This window comes from Rhineura floridana, chromosome 9, assembly GCF_030035675.1.
Source record: "Rhineura floridana isolate rRhiFlo1 chromosome 9, rRhiFlo1.hap2, whole genome shotgun sequence".
In the NCBI taxonomy this organism is placed as follows: Eukaryota; Metazoa; Chordata; class Lepidosauria; order Squamata; family Rhineuridae; genus Rhineura; species Rhineura floridana.
The window spans coordinates 85,303,694-85,326,479 of record NC_084488.1 but is presented as its reverse complement, the minus strand read 5'-3'; the positions used below and the strand labels follow the sequence as shown (position 1 = coordinate 85,326,479).

The following is a 22,786-nucleotide window of genomic DNA, read 5'->3' as shown; positions in this document are numbered from 1 at the left end:
CCCACCAATGTCCAGAGGCGCAGAGGTTCCCCAGCCCTAATTTACCCAGCAGACCTATTTCACATGGCCTGAAACCATGTAGAATGAATGCAATGCATGGTGGGGAATTGGGATAAAATCTGCTGTTTCCTATCCCCAAACTCCACACATTCATTGATTCTGCAGGCACAAGGCCTACATGCATACAAATTGTACATGCATTGGCTCTCTCTAGCGACTCTACACATGGACATCTCCAAATGGTCAATATAGGAATCAAACTGGATATATAATTGGTAGCAGAAGGTGAAGAAGTTCCATACTTTCTGCAAAAACAAGCAGACTGTGGTACAGATCATGAGCTGGTAACAACGAAAATCAGAGTAAAGCTAAAGAAGAAGAACAAAGCAATCATAATGCCAAAATACAATTTAAATAACTTCCCAGAAGAATATAAAGATCAAATAAGGAACAGATTTGAGGCTTTAAACTTAGTTGATACAAAACCAGAAGAACTATGGATTGAAGTCAGAGAATACCTCTCATTAAAAAGAGAGAAAGACTTCAATGGATGACTGAAGAAACTCTTAAAATGGTTAAAGAGAGAAGGAAAGCAAAAGCAAAAGGAGATAGAAACATTGTTAGAACCCTAAATGTAACCATACTGCAACTTGTACGTAGGGACAAAGAGAACTATTCCAATAATTGTATAGAAATAGAAGAGGACCACAAAAGGATAGAACAAGAGCCCTATTCCAAAAAATAAGAGAAATGAAAGGGAAATTTAAACCAAGAGTAGGGATGTTGAATAATCAACAGAGGAACACACTGACTGACCGAGATTAAATAAAAGGAAGATGGATGCAATACACCGAAGAACTCTATAAAAGAGATGCCAGGATGACAGATTCATTCACAGAGGAACCATGTGATGAAGAACCAGAAATTTTAGAATGTGAGGTGAAAACTGCACTTAATACTTGGAAGAAACGAATCACCAGGAACAGATGACATGCCAATAGAGTTGCTACAAGTTACTGAGACTGAATCTGTCCAAATTTTGACAAAAATTTGTCAAGAAATATGGAAAACTAAACAATGGCACACAGACTGGAAACATTCAATATATATCCCAATTCCAAAGAAAGGGGATCCCAGGGAATGCAGTGATTTTGAACTATTGCCTTAATATCCCATGCAAGTAAAGTAATGCTCAAGATTCTCCAACAAAGGCTCTTACCATATATGGAGCGAGAAATGCCAGATGTCCAAGCTGGATTTAGAAAAAGGAGAGGTACCAGAGATCATATTGCAAACATACATTGGATAATGGAATGAACCAAGGAATTTCAGAAGAAAATCACCCTGTGCTTTATAGATTACAGCAAAGCCTTTGATTGTGTAGATCATGAAAAACAATGGAATGCTTTAAAAGAAATGGAGGTGCCACAGCATCTAATTGTCCTGATGTGCAACCTATACTGTAGACAAGAGGCTACTGTAAGGACAGAAGATGGAGAAAGTGTTTGGTTCCCCATCGGAAAGGGTGTGAGACAGGGGTGTATTTTATCACCCTATTTGTTTAATCTATATGCAGAACATATCGTATGGAAAGCGGGATTGGACCAAACTGAAGGAGGTGTGAAAATTGGAGAAAGAAATATAATTTAAGATATGCAGACAATACCATAGTACTAGCAGAAACCAGTAATGATTTGAAATGAATGCTGTTGAAAATTAAAGAGGAAAGCACAAAAGCAGGACTACAGCTGAATGTCAATAAGACTACAGTAATGACAACAGAAGATTTATGTAACTTTAAAGTTGACAGTTGAACTTGTCATCAATACCTCGGCACAGTCATTAACCAAAATGGAGACAATAGTCAAGAAATCAGAATAAGGCTAGGACTGGGGAGGGCAGCTATGAGAGAACTAGAAAAGGTCCTCAAATGCAAAGATGTATCACTGAAGACCAAAGTCAGGATCATTCAGACCATGGTATTCCTGATTTCTATGTATGAATGTGAAAGTTGGACAGTAAAAAAAGCAGATAAGAGAAAAATCAATTCATTTGAAATGTGGTGTTGGAGGAGAGCTTTGCAGATACCATGGACCACGAAAAAGCAAATAATTGGGTGTTAGAACAAATTAAGCCAAAACTATCATTAGAAGCTAAAATGATGAAACTGAGGTTATCATACTTTGGACACATCATGAGAAGACATGATTCACTAGAAAATACAATAATGCTGGGGAAAACAGAAGGGAGTAGAAAAAGAGGAAGGCCAAACAAGAGATGGATTGATTCCATAAAGGAAGCCACAGACCTGAACTTACAAGATCTGAACAGGTTTATAAAAGATGCTATTGGAGGTTGCTGATTCATAGGGTCGTCATAAGTCATAGTCAACTTGAAGGCACATAACAGAAAACAACAACAGGCTCTTTCTTGGCACAATTGGGATCTCTCTTTTTTTGTATAGTACCAGATCACATATATAGTGGCTATATGCATAAAACTTCTATGTATGTGGTTCTAGGCACAAAAGTGGGGAAACCAGGAATTATTCTCCTCCCCCTTCATGTATTCATTATAGAGTATAGTTTCAAATTATATGAAAAGTGCTAATATATGGACTTATTATGATTAGCTTACTGATACCAGTCAAATACTGGCCAAGAATAAAGCTACTACAATCTATTACAGCCTTTGGTTCTTATACTGGACTGGTTTACCTCAGTGTGCCAGTAGAACATACTTGAAGAAGCATCTCTCTCCATATCTGCCTACCCAGGCCTTATGTTATGCAGGAGAGGCTCTTCTTGCCCCATCAATTGGCATGGCCCATCTCATGGTGACTCAAGAGAGAGTCTTCCCAGTGACGGCATCCTGGAATTTGTTTTATGGCTATTGTTATGTTTTAATTTTTAATTTATTGTTTATATTTGTTTGAATTATTTTATCAGCCCTTGGATTCTGCAGGATGAAGGGTGGTTTAGGCAGTGGATCATTCAGTGTCCTTAGTGGGTATCTCTTAATATGTTTACAGGTGCACGCCAACATGGTGATTATATTATTCCAGTCACAGTCTGCTCTCTCAAAGAATCCACAATTTATTAAAATGTCATGTTCAAGGAAAAGGTGGACCTACTGTCTGTGCTGCACAGGAGAATGACTGCTCTCTCCCTGTCCATGTGCAGATTTATGAACTGCACATAATGTTCCTGGTAAGATCCTTGACCTCTTGTAGGCTGAAAATTTATTTCCCTTGGCAGGGAAACACCGAAGAATTACTAAAGGGAATTGATTATATCCATGTATTATAAATTAGCTCAAATCATTTCAACCAGTGTGCCTTGGCAATGTTTATACTCTCATGTGTACCAATGTTTGCTTATTGTATTTTTATTTTCTGCTGAGTAAGACCAGCTCAGTCTGCAAATAATGTGAAGATGGGGAAAGAGAGGCCACCACAAAGACAGTTGCCAGACAGATAGATGTATGTGTGCATGTGCATCCTCAACATCTTTGTGTAATGCTGCCAAACATTAGGTCAACATACTTCTGGCTGTGCTTTTTCTCTGTGTGATCAGTCATCTGATTTGATTATGAATTTCTAACAAACTTTCAAACTACTTCAGGAGATGCAAACGCAACTGAAAAAAAATAACAGTAAGGGTGTCTGTATGTGTGTAAAAAACACAGCTATCTGCTCAACAGTCTTTCATTATGCCTGAAATTATGTGTCTCCCGTCTCTACAAGTGCATGCGCATGCGCACACCAGCCTACATGCAAAGAATGGTATTGAGTCATTTCAGCTCTGGAAATCCAGCCAGCAGGGAAAGCAAAATGAACAGGTAACATTGAAACCCGCTGGGTCTTGTCATCTACAGCTCAGTGGAGATCTGGATTTCTGAGGGCTTCAAAGGGAGAGAGAAGAAAGCAAGCAGGTGGGAAGTGCAATTTTGCTGTGGCTGCTGAACAGAAAACACTTCATCCATTCATGAAGTCAGAGTGATTTTTTTGTGTGTACAATAATCTTTGCTGACCCTGAGAGCACCCTGGGCCTTTAGAAATTTCATTCTAGCATGTTTTGGTGCACAGAAATAGTTCTCTAAATCCACTTTGCTAGGATTTTTCCACGTTTTGCTTGTATTTCTTCCAGTTCCTTCATTTCATCTGTGACTTGTGAATAGGAAGAGAATATATTTTTGTACAAAATATTTTTGTAAAGGTCTGTGTGAAAAACACATCCATTTCATGCACAGACACACCCAGCAGAGCCTATTAAAAAGGCACAATACTGATTGCCTGGCACTTTCCCCCAAATAAATTATCACTGTCCCCAGTTTGTAGTACAAAGGATATATTCTAGAATGAGGGGTGTGGCTTACTACTGAATGATAGAATCACTGAATTTTGGAGGACTTGGGTTCATCTGGTCCAATCTTCTGCTTAGTGCAACAAGCTGGCAGCTACCGCATCCCTGACAGATGGCTGTGCCTTTGCTTAAATATCTGCAGAGAAGGGAAGTCATCCACCATCTCCCAAGGCAGACTGTTCAACTGTCCAACAACACATATTGCTAAGAAATTTCTCCTAATGTCTAGCCAAAATGTGCATCCTTACAAGTTCCACCTATATATTCTAGACCAAGTTTCTGAAGGATCAGAGAACAAGTCTGCTCTATCTTTAATGTCACAGTTCTTCAGATATTTGAATGACCTTAAGTAACAGTCAGCAACCACAGCTCACTGACATAGGGTTGTTTTCAACTAAGTCCTACTCAGAGTAGGCCCATTAAAATGATCAAACCTGTTAGTCATGTTCATTAACTTCAGTGGGTCTACTCTGAGTAGGGCTAGCACTGAATAACAACCATAATAATAATCATCAGTCTTATCAGCATCATCCAGCATCAACTAAAATTTCTTCCCAGTGAACAAATTAGTTACATATGCACCATTTTTAAATTACCATTTTTAAATTAGGGATCCTCATTCTTCATTACTGTACAAAACCTTTTCTGACTCCCAAACTATCTTGTCAGCCTGTGATCTCCTAGCTTATCTGTACAACCCACTATACATTCTCCCTGAGACCAAACTCTGACTCCATTCTTTCTATGTGGAATGACAATTGTGTGGCTAGTTATTTCTAATTGGCAAATGCCATTAATCTTAATAAACGTTTAGCCCTTTATCGGTTTTTCATGGTTAAGAATGAGAGATAAAATAGTACATCTGAAGCTGAATGATTAAGATGTACTGGAAACCCTGGAAGTTCTGTTTAATCAGCAAGGGGGGAAAACATACGAAGGAGAAAACTTGAATTTAGCTTTTCTTCAAGGTTTGAAAGCCTTCATGATTCTAATATTCAGAAATGCACAGTTAACTCATTGCATTCTCAAGATCCAGTGTGGTCCAAAAACTAGTTAGTGGATCTGGAGTTGGGAATCCTGAGCAGTGATACTGCTAAAGTGTCATGATTTCTGGGATCTTTGGCCCTTAACTGCTATCTTTCACTTTTAATCTAATCATCATGGGTTGCTGAAATTAGCAACACACATGTTAAAAAGATGTCAAGATTATTATTATGAATAAGTTGAATGTGCTTTTTAAATGTAATGTGGATCTGCATTACTTCATAACCTTTGCCTGCATATAAATCATTTTAATTAATTTTTAAAATGGAAATCAGCTACAAAGTTACTTGGTGACCATGGGCTACCCACCATTTCTCAGCCTAATCTGCCCCTCAGGGTGAAAACAACAGAAGGACACCATGACCACCCCAAGGAAGAAGGGCACACTTAAAATGTAGAGGAAAGAATAATGTGCAACCATAGTGTGACATCAGATACATATCAAGACATAGTATGAAGAAATATTTATATAAGCATGAATGTCAAAGATGTCTATTATTTACACAACCTGTAAAGATTTATAGTGCAATCCTATGCATGTTTACTCAGAAGCAAGTCCCAATGTAATCAATGGGGCTTACTCAAACAGGGAAGCATGCACAGGACTGCAATTCAGTGATTAGGAACTTCACTCACCCAAACCGAAATTCAGAATCATGCTACTTTAAGCTGTTTTGCAATTATTTTATACTTGTTTTATGGTTATTGGATTTTAAAAGGCTTTATTTATTGTGAGCTGCCTTGATTTCCAACCCTACCTCACAGGGTTGCTGGAAATATTCCATACACACACACACTGCACATGTAAAACTACATACACGGCATATAATAGTTTATTGTCAAAACCAGTGGGTTATTGCAGAACATTTTTAAAAAAGAATAAGTATTGTTTTCCTGCCATATAAAAGCAGTGACACCTAAGTAAGCCCTGCCCAACTGCTTTAAAAAAAAAAAAGATCAGAGAGGAGAGAAAGATTTACAACACAATCCTGTGCTATGTTCACTCAGAGGTCCCACTGATTTTCAGCACAATCCTAACCATGTCTACTCAAAAGTAAGTGTACTGAATTCAGTGGGGTTAACTCCCAGGTATGTGGGATTAGCATTGCAGCTTTACTCCCAGAAAAGCTTGGGAAGGTTTTCAAAACAGATTATGAATAAGATAAATAAACTGCCCCCTTCAACAGTCCAGTAAAATTTTAATTTGTTTGACTCCTTAATTAGAAAAGTATAACACATTGGAATGGTATCACAAGCTGTAGTATGTACACTTTGAATTTCTATTCAAAAATTATTTGAAAGATAAAATATATAATATGCCATTTTTGCAAGTAATTAAAAAACCTACTTGTACTCTTTTATTTTTATTATAACTAAAATTGTTTACTGCGTATGCCTACCAACATCCTGCTGTGATCTCCTGTTCTAGTGCAAACCTATGCATGTTTACTCAGATGCAAGTCCCAATGTATTCAGATCAAAGTACTCTTTATGCTGCTGAAAGCTATATGTTTACTGAATTCCTGATGTGAAACAAGCAGGAAAAGAAAACTGTTTTCAGAACTTGAAATGGGGTTGAACTATTGCCTGGGCATAAATAAATCCCTTGTCAATCACAACCCTGACCTCACTTTTTGGCTAAAAACCTGAAAGGGCGGGGTTTAGAGCAGCTGGTACTAACAGAAGTTGTAGGGGAGCAGCTGACATTTTGGTGTATATCTTTTGAACCTGACCACCCAGAAACTTAATTTTTAAAAAAATGAAATCTAAGAGTCTGGAGATTGGGGTAACTCACTTGGAGACCCGGAAAGGGCCCCCATAAACCAGAGTCTCCAGACAAAAACTGGAGACCCAGAAACCCTAGGATGTGAGGCTGAATTTCAGGGGTGCTTGTAGAGTGATTTGAGGTGTGCTAAAATAGTAAGCTTGAATGTGTTGGTTTAGAATGTTGATATGTTTGAACATGAGTGTGTTGATCTTGTAAAGGTATGTTTGAGTAAGCTAAATGATATCTATTTTCAGCTGTAGTTAGATGTTATAAAGGGGGCTGGCTGTTTTAATCGTTTTGCTTTTCATTACATTGTGATTAAGAAATGAGCTGATTTATTTTGTTTAATCTACTATATTTAAAAACAAGCTTTTTAAACTTGATTTTTATTACTTTTATCTTGAAGCCTAGGGAATATTTTGTTTAGTCTATGTTTGTTATGATTTTTTCTTGTATTTCCTGTACTTAATTTTATAAGCAATGTTTATATGTTGATATTAAAGAGGATGTTTTATTCGGTTAATTGTATTTTATCAGTTGTGGGGGGGGTTGTATCTGCTGTTTTAAGATGTTTTGATTTATGTTGTACACTGTTTAGAGTTTTATTTAAATATAAGTGGTATATAAAAGGTCTAAATGAATAAAATAATCAGTAATCTCATCTCAACTCACAATTTCCCAAGCCTTGGTTGCCCATTTTGCTAAACAGAAACAAATGTTATCTAAAGGGTTGCCGTGAAGTCAAACAAGATAAAGTGCTGCAGCAATTATGGCAATACCTATAATGTCATTATGAAATAATAATCATCATTACAATAGCAACATTATTGTAATGATTATGATTTAATAATACAAGAATATTTAATAATAAAATAATAACAGAGATCATTACAACAATAACACAATAAGTCTGAAAAGAAATACATGAAACATATGTCACAGTACAGGCATAAATGAAATATTATCCATTGTACTTCATTACATTTCCAATGGTAAAGTCTCTTCTCAAACTCATTTGTGTTGCTAGAGCAAATTGAGCTACCCTTTAGTTAACAAACTTGCCATGATTGTGCTGATAGCTCCTTTGATGTTGCAGGAGGGGGGCATAGTATACACAGAGTTCATGCTTTGCATACAAAAGGCTCCAGATTCAAGGATCCAGTTAACCCAGTTAAAAAGGATCTCAGATATCATCGCCTGGAAAGATCTCTGCCTCAGCCTTGGAGAACTATTGCTGGTCTCCAAACAGACACAACTGAGCTAAATGGGAGAAGTGTTCTGACTCTTTAGAAGGACTATTCATTGTTCATACTGTCCTCCAATGAAACTGGAGATCCTTTCACTATCTGCTTAATAGGAAGGTCCAGAATGGCAGTGAATGTTGTTGAAAAGTATTACCTGATATGTATAGCATATAATTCTGAGCAGGCTTTTATGAAACAATTATCACAGTAGGTTTAACCCAGTTTCATTCCCACCTGCTCAGGAGAGATTCCTGTTGGTGGAGAGATTATACCTGCCAGTTTCCCCTCCCACTGATGCCCTTAGCACCACCTCCTACATGGTCCCAGAAGGTTGGAGGTCCCTCCAGAACAGCATGGAAGGTGGCAATGGAGTTTGCAGGGAGAGAAGAGAATTGACAAAAATCACTTCTCCCCCTCCACCTGTGGGATCCCTCCACAAGAGCAAAAGACTTCTGTGGATAGAAAGGTGGAAGGCGTGGAAGGTGAAGTCTGGATTCAAACCATAGAGGGTTTTTTTTAAAAAAAAAAAAGAGGAAAAGTGAAAGCTTTCATTTAGATCTTCATATGCCATGCAAGCACCAGACCTGTCGGCAGAGTGAGATGAACACCTCAGATGGCATGTGTTGGTAGGTGCAGAGCAACATTTTGGCATTGAATAACTGAGCTATGTGTGCCATGTGGCCTGCTCTGCACTCCCTGAGCTACCATACTGCCCAGCACTGTGAGGCAAGATGCTATCCCCTCACATGTGTTGAATGAAGGCCCCATCAGCACTATACATTTAAAGCAGTATCATACCACTTTAAAAAATCATGATATCCCCCAAAGAATCCTGGGAACTGTAATTTGTTATGGGTGTTGAGAGCTCATAGAGGTACAATTCTCAGAGTGGTTTAACAGTGAATCCCTCTTCCCAGAGAACTCTGGGAAATGTAGCTCTGTGAAGGGAATAGGGGTCTCCTAACAACTCTCAGCATCCTTTACAAACTACAGTCCCCAGGATTTGGGGGGGGAGCCATGACTAAAGTGGTTTAATAGTGCTTCAAATGTACAGTGCAGATGGGGCCTAAGATTCAACTGCCAGTCTATCCAGGTTATGTAGGTAGAATGGAGGGACACCATTTTGTCCTTTGCTTCAGACACCCAATGTCTTGAGCTTAATCTGATGCTATGCCATGTGTGGGACAAGCTGCTCTGCCTATTTGCTATGCCCATTGTGATCCCTAGATAATATCAGCAAAGAAATTACAATCTGCTCTTAGATGCTCTGCTTCATAAGAGGATTTTAATAAGCATGAAAGCAACATGTCATTACATCCATTGCTGAAATGCTCTTTCAATCACAATTTTAGTAAGCTCCAAATAATTTTTTTTTTGTATTGATGACCTGTTGCTTCATCTGTCAAGGAGGTGTCACTTGCGGGGTGCAGTAATATCTCTCTTTCTCATTTCTGTTTTGTCTTGTGAAAAAACAAAAGGTCATTTCCAGGGTTCAGCTATTGAGGTTGGGAGAAAGAGAAGCAAATGTCAGGAAGAAAAATGTCAAAACTTTGCCCTTTGTAAAGTAAGATGCCAGCTTCCCAAAAATCAATCACTAAAACTTACCTTATAAATCTTCTTTGTCAGATGTCTGCTCAAAGCATGAAAAGTGTCAGGAGCAGCAAGGAAAGAGAATAAATAGGCTTACAGTGCAAGCCTTGCATGTCTACTCAGAAGCAAATCCAATTCAGTACATGGGGACTTCCTCCCAGGAAAGCAGATATAGGATTGCAGCCTTAGATAGATTTTGTGGAATATATGTAATAGGATCTGATCTATAGGAACCTCCTTATTAGAGTCATAACTTACAAAATAGTTTATCAAGTGATGCAGAGATTATTGATACTACTGTTATGGCCTAACTATATAATATTTTTGTACGCCATCATGCTGTCAAGCATGGGGACAGGTCACGTGGCAGGGCGGCAGGCAAGCAAGGCGAGGGAGTGAGGGAAGCAAGTATTATTATTTATTGTTATTTATTGATGGTAGGCGGTGGGCAGGCAGGTGAGTGCCGGGGCGGGCAAGCAAGCCTGTGTGGGTGTGAGCGAGCGAGCATGGGGGACAGGGGTGTGCAAGCATGGGTGGGGGCAGAAAAGCAGCTGTAACAACCAGGGCTGACAAGGGGGGAAGCCAGTACAAATTAGCAGGCCTTGGCGGTCCGGAAGGGGCCTGACCATGTTGCATATGTTTTTGTCTTCCTCGGTAGTATAATTATTTGTCTATTGGTTTTTACATCCATTGTAAAAGCAGTGAATTTCAAAGAAAATAATGATATAAAAGATTAAAGTGTAAAGATTTTTAGCCAGTCCGCCCTTCCTGGGAGGCCTGGAAAAAAATTTCACTGGTGCTCGAACCCACTCTCGGCTGTCCTGGTAACAACACGAGAAGCCTATAAGCAGTTGAGTAAGTTTGGTGACAGTGGCAACCTGGCAGGGAGGAGTCCTATAAGCTGCATAACTGGGTCAGTGTTGAGTGCCTGGGGCCCAATTGTGGGAGTCACCTGTGGGGGGGGTGTTTTGGAAGATGTCGGGGTGGGAACCTTTTGGAAGTTGCCTGGGGTGGGGGGAGCTTTTAGGAGTTGCCTGGGGTGGGGGTGTTTTAGGACTTGCGTGTGTTTGGAAGTGCCTGTGTATGTATTTAGGAGTGCCTGGTGTGCGTGTGTGTGTTTGAGGGTGCATGGGTATGTTTGTGTGTCTGGGGGTCCCTGGTGTGTGTGTCCATGTGCTTCTTTGGGAGTCCATGTGTGTGTGTGTGTGTGTGTGTGTGTGTGTGTGTGTGTGTGTGTGTGTGTGTGTGTGTGTGTGTGTGTGTGTGAGAGAGAGAGAGAGAGAGAGAGAGAGAGAGAGAGAGAGAGAGAGACCCTGTGTGTTTGTGTGTGTGTTTGAGAGCCCTGGGGGAGTTTGGAGTCTGGGTGTGTGTTTGAGAATCCTGGGGGGGGGTGCACAAAGCACACAAGGGTGAAGCCTCTAGTTACTAATATAGTTTTCCCAAAGCACTAAAGTGCCTCACTACATGCCTTCTCAGTAACCCCAACAATAACCCTGTAAGGCTGGTTAGTGTTATCATACTCACATTGCTTATGTGGAGCTGAGAGTGAGAAAAATTGGTGTGCCTAAAATCAGCTAGTGAGTTTGTGATAAAAACAAATATTTGAACAGAGAACTGAAAAAGCTGATTCACAACTCAATCTCTCAGTTACTGCACTATTTTAGTTCTTTAATGCAGTGATAGGGAACCTCTGACCCTTCAGATGTTGTTGGTCTCCAACGCCCATCAGTCCCAGCCAGTATGGCCAACGGTCAGGGACGATAGAAGCTGTTGTCCAACAACATCTGGAGGGCCACAGGTTCCCCATCTGGTGCAAGATGTAAGTGTTGTCAAACTGATTGGGAGCAGTGACCATAGTGCTATTAAATTAAACATACATGTAAATCGCCAATTGCCAGGAAAATCCAACACAGTCCCTATATGTTTGTCCTTCAAAAAATGGAAGTCTTGTGCAAATGGGGAAAATAAAAAACAATATTTGGCAAATGAAGTTACTAGAAGACAATAAGGGATGCTAAAAAATAACTTGAGGAGCACATTGCTAAAAACTTAAAAACCAACAAGAAATTATTTAATGCATTCAAAGCAAGAGACCAATTAGGGAGGAAGTTGGACCCTTGGATGACAAGGGAGTCAAAGATGTGCTAAAGCAGGCTAAGGTAATTGCAGAGAAGCTGGCCAGGAACCAGGACCAGCACCAGTCATGAGTTAGCTCTTGGGCTAACACTTGCGTGGGCTTAAATAAGCCTGACTGCCCTGCCTCCCACATTGTCCTGCCAGTGTGCCAGCATGCTACATCCCAATGCCGGCACACACATTGATGTGACAACCCAGGAGCTGGGTCAGCCAGGCCTATTTAAGCTCATGCCAGCTGCATCAGAGGGTTTGTCTGGGAAGGTGGAGCTCACAATCCATGATCCATGTCAGTGTTGAGTTGCAGGGCTTGTTTAGTGGCCATCTTGGGGACATCAATCCCTTACTCCAAGTTGCAAATCATGCCCCATGACCCAATGCTGGCACAAATCAAAGAGCTCCACCCTCACAGCTCCAGCCTATAGATTTAGGCAGGACCCTTCTGAACCACAGGGGCCTCATGCCTAGGCCCAACCAGGCCGCTCATTGGCACCAGGTCTACCAGAAATGAGACCTTGAGGTTGTAGTGGATAGCTCAATGAAGATGTCGATTCAGTGTGTAACAGCTATGAAAAAGGCAAATTTCATGCTAGGGATCATTAGAAAAGGTATCGAAAAGAAAACTGCTGATATCATAATGCTGTTACACCAATCTATGGTGCAACCACATTTAGAATACTGTGTACAGTTCTGGTCACCTCACCTCAAAAAGGCTATTGCAGAACTAGAAAAGGTTCAAGAAAAGGTAACCAAGATGATCAAGGGGATGGAGCAACTCCCCTATGAGGAAAGGTTGCAGCATTTGGGGCTTTTAGTTAGAGAAAAGACAAGTAAGAAGTGACATTATAGAAGTGTATAAAATTATGCATGGCATGGAAAGACTGGATAGAGAGAGGTTTTCCTCTCTCCTAACATAGAACTCTTGGACATCCAATGTAGCTGAATTCTGGAAGATTCAGGACAGACAAAAGAAAGTACTTCACACAGCACATAGTTAAGTTATGGAACGCGCTCACAGAGGAGGCAGTGATGGACACTAACTTGGACGGCTTTAAAAGTGGTTTAGACAAATTCATGGAGGATAACGGTATCAAAGGCTAGGGCAACCAGATTACCACCCTTACGATTTTCACCCTGTTCTCCCAGATCCTAACCCAATCAATATCCCTGCACTTTATTCCACATTCTGGAATGCTGAAGTGTCCACCGATTCTTTGCAAGGGAAGAGGACAGGGAAAGAACCAGAACAGGTGGAGGCCACACAATCTTACTCCCATCAGAGATATAACTGTGACAGCAGGGACCCATTCTGAACCAAGGTAAGACACTTTTCAGTTTAGTTAGGTGCTGAGTATTCATACCACTGCAGTGATTAAGAGTCTGCAATATAATTGCAAGGGAGGAGGATGAGAAGAAAACCAGAACAATTTGGCCCTGCCTATGTGACCTCTTTGGCCTTGGATACATAACCTCCTAACCATCCTACACCGTTTGGGGGCCGGCAGTTGCCACGGGCTGTATTGGAAGTCTTTTGTGCAAAGCCGCTTCACACGTGGTTTGCAATTCCAGCTAAATCAATACAATCCCTCTTTTCCACAGCTCATATATTAGAACACTTGGAGAGAGAAATAAATTGCAGTATTTTATAGTCTAAAAATCTCCTTGGCTGTGTTCACAGCAAATCCTCAGCTTGTCGTATTTGTGTTCCCACTTTGTGATGGGGTAGGTGCATACACAAATATCACATAGTCATTTTGAGATGTTAGCCTCCCTTCCTCTTCCCTACACTTTCAATTATTAGAATAACTGCCACACATTCATCTCACTAAATAATGCATTGCCTGTCATTCAAAGTTCATGAAAGGTGTTATTTTAATGTAGTTTGTGCATTAAACATGAATATAATCCATTAAAGGATCCGTGTATTACTTGCTGCTCATGTGTGGGTATCATTAATTCTGTTAGAGATTTTATTCTTGCCTTATCCTCCACTGCTGTAGATTTGGAAAAGTTGTTTAAGCTCTTTTCACCTACATTTTCTCATCTTTGGAGAGAAAAAAACAATTCCATTATTTGCCCACTCTGCAAGGCATACGAAGAAAGTCTCACAGTAATATTGCACAATGCTTTGCTTATTAAAATTCTATCTAGCATATGACCTCTGAAGAAACTGGATATTTACAATGTAGCTACTGTGGTAACAAATTGTACTGTACCATATAGCTTGGTACTCTATGGCTAAGGAGATTTTTGGAGAAATATGCATGAAGCTGATGCTCATGTCAAAGCCATTGTCTGCCAATCAGTTTAAATGTGCTCACCATTGACTTCAAAATTCATCACAAGAACCAGTCAAGATTTCTCTCCTTACCTTTGTAGCATTCTTGTTCCTCCGATGTGCTTAAGTCTCATGCTGCACTGAACATTTGAAGCAGGATACCGAATGGATGGTGCAGTTGCTTCTCATGCCAAAGCAGCACCTCTTTGGTCCAGATCTTCCATGCATGATTTCCCTATTTCAAACACATAGAATGTCACCACCCAGAAATGACAGCCACACAGATAACACAGGATTTGACCCTAGAAGCCTTCCTAAAGTGGCAAGTGTGGTAGCATCTAATGATGAATGCCACCACCGTTTGTAAATGCCAGGGTCAAAGAATGGTCTCCAGCAGCTTGTACTGCTCACTTTCAATATGGGGGTGAGTATCACAGCCCTGGGTTCTTATACACCTCTGATTTTTATCTGAAATGGAGAAGAACTTCTCTTCAACTCCCATCCACCTATATTGCTGTTGTGGAGGTGACACAGGGAGGAAAAGAGGTCTCAGTGTTTGGCAATCAGGTTCCTTCCCAATTACTGGCTCATGAAATATTGCTAGAGTGCTGTGTGTAGGGAGCGCTAGGAAATTTAAGTTTCCCAGGATTCCCTGCATAGATTTCCCAGGGTTCTGTGCATACCCTCTTATAGCATTATTTCATGTGACAGTGATTAGGGAAGTAGAGAGTGAATTTGAAAGAGGGAGAATGAGCTTTGTGGAACCAAAATTTTCAGAGCAGCTGCTAGAGCAGGGAATGGTAAAGAAGGTGAAAGAAACAGATGGGGAAGCCAGGGAATGAGCACTGCCAGAGCAATCATCACAACAGATGCAGATGCCAGATAAAGGAGTTTGGGAGCTCACAAGGGTTGGAGTTTCACAGAGTGGGTTGGCAGGTTTATGGGAGTGAGGGTTTAGACGCTCGCTGGAAAAGAGTAATCACTTCTGAGCAGATTTTGAACTCTCACGGGAGAAGTCTCTCCCCCACAAGGGCTTTTCTTTTCCTCATAATTGCTAGGGGCAATTGAACGTGGGGTTCACCCATGCATTATCACATGATAGACCACTAACAGGTGTTTCACCACAAGCAGGTGTTTGCATCCTGACTGGGGAAAAAAGCCTTACCCTAAACAGAAGCTTTTCTGGAACTGGCTCTTATGAGAATTCTGCATGTTCTGCTAGAAACTTTTGGATTGTTTGCCGTTCATTGTTTGTCATAAATGAGGGGTTTTCTTCACAGTTTTCTGGGAAGAGGGGCTGACTTGTTAAACCATTCCAGGAACTGAACATCTATGAGGGGAATAGGGATCTCCTAACAACTCTCAGCACCCTTCACAAGCTACACTTCCCAGGATTCTTTGGGGGAAGCCGTGAGTGTTCAAAGTGGAAAAATGTATGGTGTGAATGTGGCCAAAGTAAAAATGTTCAGCTGTTTTTCAGTTATCCATATCACGTACATCTCGAAACTGCTGGAGACAAATATATAGTAGTATGTATAATCCTTTCAGATTACTGCTACCTCAGTGGGAGGGTAAATCATCCTTCAGGGCTTTCCACATCTATGAGATCATATTTTGAGAGGGGGGAAAATCAATACATATTTGACAAAGAAAGAAATTATGCTCTGCAGCAAAGTGGCAAGCTGTTTTTCTTTAACAAGAAAATAGCATCAGGATCATGAATATTAGATCATTGTAAATGTATTTTAGTTTTGTTGATCAGGTCCCACAAAATGATTCACCAGATAGGTAAAATGATATTGTCTAGTGGGCTAACTTGCTGTGTAAAATTGGAAGCCGTCAACCCATATACTGTTAGGTTTGCAGAATCAAATAAATAAGTGGGAATTATTATCCAGAATGGTTATTGATGTGATGTTATGAGCAAAACAGAACAGATTGGTGAAACTACACTGGGGTAGCCAATGTGAGATCTTCCAGATGTTATTAGACTCCAACTTTCATCAGCCCCATCCAGCATGGCCAATGGTCAGGGATGGGTGGAAGCTGGAGTCCAGCAATATTTGGAGGGCACCTCATTGGCTCCCCCAGTGTTACATGATGAAAGGCAATTTTGGTTCAGGACTGTTATCCCATTGTACCTTTTGAGATCTTCAGGAAAAGCCTAACTCCGGGTATCATCTAGGTATATGAGACAACAATAAGGCTTTGTCTTTTATTGAACACGAGTGTGGATTTCCCTCCTAATGGAGGCTCACTAGAAGCAGACCTTGTGATCATTTAGAATGAAAGTAAAAGCTTTATTATTAAAGTAAAAGCTTTATTATTAGAGGCAGGCTGTTTAGGATTTATTATCTGGGTAATATTATTTTGATTTATATCCTATAGTCTTAACACACAGAGAGAGAAAACAGATAAAGAAGTGTTTTGGGGTTTTTTTTGGAATTTGCACATGATCTAGTGATGGCCATCTATTTGGATGGCTTTAAAAGAGGATTTGACAAATCACAGAGGATAAGGCTATCAATGGCTACTAGCCATAATGGCTATGTTCTAACTCCACTGTTGGGGGCAGTATGCCTCTGAATACCAGTTGGTAGGAATCACAAGTGGGAAGAATGCTGTAGCATCCAGGTCCTGCTTCCAGGCTTACTATAGACATCTGACTGGTCACTGTGAGAAGAGAATGCTGGACTAGATGGGCCTTTGGTCTTATCCAGCAGGGTTCTTCGATTCCAAGACTTTTAAATAGTTACTATGTGTCTTCACAGGATTCATTGCTGTGGTACTGTATTTAGACATCTCTCTTCACTTCTCAAAGCCATTTTCCTGGACAAGTCTTTGGCACATACATTTTTCAACAGCAAAATATTTTCACTTTACTGTCTTTTACATCTTGAAAGGACTGCTAATTGCTGTCTAAAACAGAGTTGCTAATTGGTAATTGTATTTAAAATAGCTTTTCAAGTCACTCTTCTATGTGAAACCTGCATAAAAAAGATTGTGGGTGGGAAGTATTATTCACAATTTTTCTTGTAAAACTCAGTACAGCCTGTATGGTAATGAGTTCCAAATATAGATGGAGACGGGGATATTCATGAGTTAGTGCATGTGATGGGTGATGCCCATCATTAGTCATACTTAGAGTAGACCCATTGAAATCAATTGACTTCAGGTGTGAACGTCCATTAATTTCAGTGGATCTATTCTGAGTATGATTTAGTTGGATATCACCCAATGTCTTTTATGTTATTTAATTGAAAACAACCACTTTGACAGGAGAAAAATTATCACTGTTGTGGAACATAAACAGTGAAATAAATACTGTACGTGTCTTTTCATATGTAAGCTCCACTGAGAGCAATGAAGCTTACTCCTATGGAAGTAAGTATAGCATTGTGGCCTACATGTGACAACTTCAGGTTGGGCAAATATAGTGTATTTAATTTATTGTTAACATATCACAAATTTACAATAAAAAAATTAATAGTAGCCTCATTATGATAAATGCTGGAATATATACAAAGTTCAAGATGAGCAATTATTTTACATTTTTTGCTTATGTGTGACTATCAAGGATAAGAACATAAGAAAGGCGCTGCTGGATCAGGGCAGTGACCTGTCTAGTCCAGCACCCTGTTCTCACAGGGGCCAACCAGATCCCTATGGGAAGCTCACAAGTAGGACCTGAGCACAAGAGCACAGGGATATGTAAACTGTTGCTAAAATATAATACTGAACTTGAATAGGTGAAGGAATTCAAAATTAAATTGAGACAAGACATGGGAAGGAATATTCCCATGTGGGTATGGGAAACCCTATGGGGAAAATCACATAGATTTGCTCTAGGTATGAATTTAAGAGAAATTTAATGCAAGATAATTACACACTGATATATGACACTAATAATAATAAACAGAATAAATAAGAAATCTTAGCAAGAAAAAATAAGAATTATAGGATATGAGGTTGTACACGATCCAGTGTTTTTCTTATTAAGCTGTATAGGCAATTCAGTAATGAATGAAAATAAAGAACCATTTCACATACGTTGTCAGCAGCTAGATTATTATATGCCAGTAAGTGAAAAATAAAAATGATATTAACCAATGAATGGATTGATAAATGCTGCGATTTTGCTTTAATGGCAAAATTGACTCACATCATAAGGCCAAATGAAAAAGACAGAGACAAGAGACCTTTGAAAAATATCAGAAGCCATCTATAGATTAGTGTAAAGTTAATTTCCACAATCAAAGGAAGGTTTTAGATTCTTCTGAGTTACTCTATTCTATGAATAATTATGTGGGACTGAACAAATGTTTCAAAATTTTAAATCAAGGATAATACTCTGTTTATTTAAGCAGTGGGTCTTATACTTACTCATCAGTAGGTATACATTAAATTTTTTACCTAAGCGGTAGAGTTGTATATACGAATATATGTCTCAGTGTATAGATTTAGATAAAAGTATGTACACAAAGTTAGAACTTACAGTATACAGTATGTACACAAAAGGTTAGAACACAAGGATTATAGAAATTAAAATCTTTATGATTTTTTTTAAATGCAATAAATATTATAAAGCAAGGCTGAAATCATAAGGTGGTGGGAGGAAATATGAAGATGGTTTAACCAACTTATCCTCCTGCCAGGCTCTGTCCAGGAGGACAGAAGTAAGGGTGAAGGAATGATCTTGCCTCCAACCATTTCCTGTTAAAAAATAAAGTTTATGATTTTATTTTATTTTTTATTTTTTTAAAGGGGGAGGAGAGGGTTAGATAAGTGTAGACAAGTGACAAGATTTTAGGTGCTGTATAAATTATTATTAATAAATACAACAGAAATAAATTCAATCCACTGTTAGACAAATTGCATTAGAAAAAGTAGTAAGCAGGATCCCATGGTCCGGTATTTACATTTCTTTGGTTGTTATTAATGCTGTTTTCCCAAGCATGAGCAATGGTTGCATAGTGGTTAGAGTGTTGGACTATGACCTGGGAGGCCAGAGTTCGAATCCCCACACAGCCATGAAGCTCATTGGGTGACCTTGGGCCAGTCACTGTCTCTCAGCCTCAGAGGAAAGCAATGGTAAACCACCTCTGAATATCGCTTACCATGAAAACCCTATTCATAGAACATAAGAACATAAGAACATAAGAAGAGCCTGCTGGATCAGGCCAGTGGCCCATCTAGTCCAGCATCCTGTTCTCACAGCGGCCAACCAGGTGCCTGGGGGAAGCCTGCAAGCAGGACCCGAGTGCAAGAACACTCTCCCCTCCTGAGGCTTCCGGCAACTGGTTTTCAGAAGCATGCTGCCTCTGACTAGGGTGGCAGAGCACAGCCATCATGGCTAGTAGCCATTGATAGCCCTGTCCTCCATGAATTTGTCTAATCTTCTTTTAAAGCCATCCAAGCTGGTGGCCATTACTGCACCTTGTGGGAGCAAATTCCATAGTTTAACTATGCGCTGAGTAAAGAAGTACTTCCTTTTGTCTGTCCTGAATCTTCCAACATTCAGCTTCTTTGAATGTCCACGAGTTCTAGTATTATGAGAGAGGGAGAAGAACTTTTCTCTATCCACTTTCTCAATGCCATGCATAATTTTATACACTTCTATCATGTCTCCTCTGACCTGCCTTTTCTCTAAACTAAAAAGCCCCAAATGCTGCAACCTTTCCTCGTAAAGGAGTCGCTCCATCCCCTTGATCATTCTGGTTGCCCTCTTCTGAACCTTTTCCAACTCTATAATATCCTTTTTGAGATGAGGCGACCAGAACTGTACACAGTATTCCAAATGCGGCCGCACCATAGATTTATACAACGGCATTATGATATCGGCTGTTTTATTTTCAATACCTTTCCTAATTATCCCTAGCATGGAATTTGCCTTTTTCACAGCTGCCGCACACTGGGTCGACATTTTCATCGTGCTGTCCACTACAACCCCGAGGTCTCTCTCCTGGTCGGTCACCGCCAGTTCAGACCCCATGAGCGTATATGTGAAATTAAGATTTTTTGCTCCAATATGCATAATTTTACACTTGTTTATATTGAATTGCATTTACCATTTTTCTGCCCATTCACTCAGTTTGGAGAGGTCTTTTTGGAGCTCTTCGCAATCCCTTTTTGTTTTAACAACCCTGAACAATTTAGTGTCGTCAGCAAACTTGGCCACTTCACTGCTCACTCCTAATTCTAGGTCATTAATGAACAAGTTGAAAAGTACAGGTCCCAATACCGATCCTTGAGGGACTCCACTTTCTACAGCCCTCCATTGGGAGAACTGTCCATTTATTCCTACTCTCTGCTTTCTGCTTCTTAACCAATTCCTTATCCACAAGAGGACCTCTCCTCTTATTCCATGACAGCTAAGCTTCCTCAGAAGCCTTTGGTGAGGTACCTTGTCAAACGCTTTTTGAAAGTCTAAGTACACTATGTCCACTGGATCACCTCTATCTATATGCTTGTTGACACTCTCAAAGAATTCTAACAGGTTACTGAGACAGGACTTTCCCTTGCAGAAGCCATGCCATAACTTGGGATCGACTTGAAGGCAATCCATTTCATTTCAAAACAAACCTAAGGTTTGCTGTTCATGTCACAAACACCACATTGAGGGTCATTGAAACAAGTTCATTATAATGGCTGCTCTTCATAGCAGCTGTAATGTGTACAATGGACTATATGACTTCCATCCAACTGCGTAGCATTGTCTCACTGATTTTTTACATGCACACCAAACCTACTATACAGGGAAAACTAGCAAGTTAAGGAGAAGGCTAGACTGGAACTCTTTTTCCTCAAATGTGCTTTTCTAAAATATTAGGGCAGTGTTCATGCATACAGTTCCCCACCTGGAGTCCAAAATGGTGCAGTCCAGTCCAGTCCATAAACCTGTTTCTGCAATCCAGGTTTGGATCCCTGCAGTGGGGGATGGAAGCAATATATTAGATTATAATTACCAATTTCAACTTACTGAAAGCATTTTCATTCTCGTCAAGGGTAAAGCTTGTAGAATCATGAGCAAAATTATAATGAAAGGCATGTGTCACCCATCTGTTCAGGCTGGCAAGAGTACTGCTGAAATATTACTTCTTAGTGGTTGCTGCAGAAATGATTAAAATCTCTCCTCATACTTGCAGTAGCTGTTCCACTGGAGAAAAAGAGAAAACAGTCCAAGAGAAGCTGAAGAACATCCATTTCTTCTACATGTGTTCCTTGAAAATATGAGTGAACCTTACACAAACTTGCAGAACTGACAAGCGTCTCAGTGTGTTTGTAAAAGGAGAAGTGTTTGTCGGTTGTTTTTTAAAAAGGCAATCTTGCCGAGGGAATTAGTAGAAAATCCCTGCTTTTTCACATCATTCACTTGCATGAAGGTGGCAAACATTATCCACAGCTGAAATGAATTTCTGGCTAATAATGCCATTTTCATGTGGACAAGACATCCCCACCAGGCAATTTATGGGCAAATCTTAGGTCAACAACATTGCCATCACTATAGCCTCCACTTCATCAGATCTACAGACATTTTGTTGTTGTTGTTGTTGTTGTTGTTGTTATTTGATTATATCCCGCCCTTCCTCCTGGCAGGAGCCCATAAGACATAAAAGTAATGCTATAAAATATCTCTTAAGAAGTGGAGAGGCAGACATTGAGACATGGCAGAGTGCCATGGTTGAGGTGTTGGGTTTGCATGGGGAATCCAAGTTCAAATTCCAGCTTTGCCAAGGAATGGCTTTGAGCCCTATCAAGGCATGGGGCCCATCCATATCTCCTTTTAATCTGCGATCTAACCCCCTTGTGTGTCCATTAATTCACAGGCGTCCATATGACAATCCCCACCATTTTGGACTTTCTCCTATATAAATCCACACTTCCCCTATCCTGCTATAAACTGATTATTTTTTCTGTCCTGATTATTAACCACTCTAACATCTGTAGACAGATGATTTTAGATCCTACCCTCTGTCCACGCCTCTTCCTCCTTGCTTCCAGTACTGAACCAGGTTACTTCCTTCTTCTAAATTCTGTAGCTATATCGCATTGCATTTTTTTAAAGTACTCTTTTGCAATCAAACGTAAAATCAAACATTTAAGTAAGCATGTTTCCACTTAAAACCTGTTTTGCAATATTATCTAAACAAAGGTCAATAGACTTCATTGACATGGCAAACCTGGCATGCGTGTTAATTCAAAAAGTCAGATATATGTTTTTGTACTCTTCGGGAAAAGTGCAGGCAAAGTACAGTTCTGGACCAATCACCATAAATGGGTAGACTTAAGGGTATGACTAATGCAAAGTCAAATTAGAGCAGAAAAAATTAATGCCCATGGGATGTTCCTATATTAATGTATATAT

At 39.9% G+C, this 22,786-nt stretch overlaps 1 long non-coding RNA gene across 1 annotated transcript; it reads right to left on the bottom strand.

The window, feature by feature from the left end:
* Positions 1-9,635: 9,635 nt before the first annotated feature.
* Positions 9,636-21,351, bottom strand: LOC133363714 (uncharacterized). The gene is made up of 3 exons (XR_009757736.1): positions 21,279-21,351; positions 14,515-14,656; positions 9,636-9,916 (listed from the first exon to the last, which is right to left on the bottom strand). It is a non-coding gene; the product is annotated as an uncharacterized LOC133363714 (long non-coding RNA).
* Positions 21,352-22,786: the final 1,435 nt, after the last annotated feature.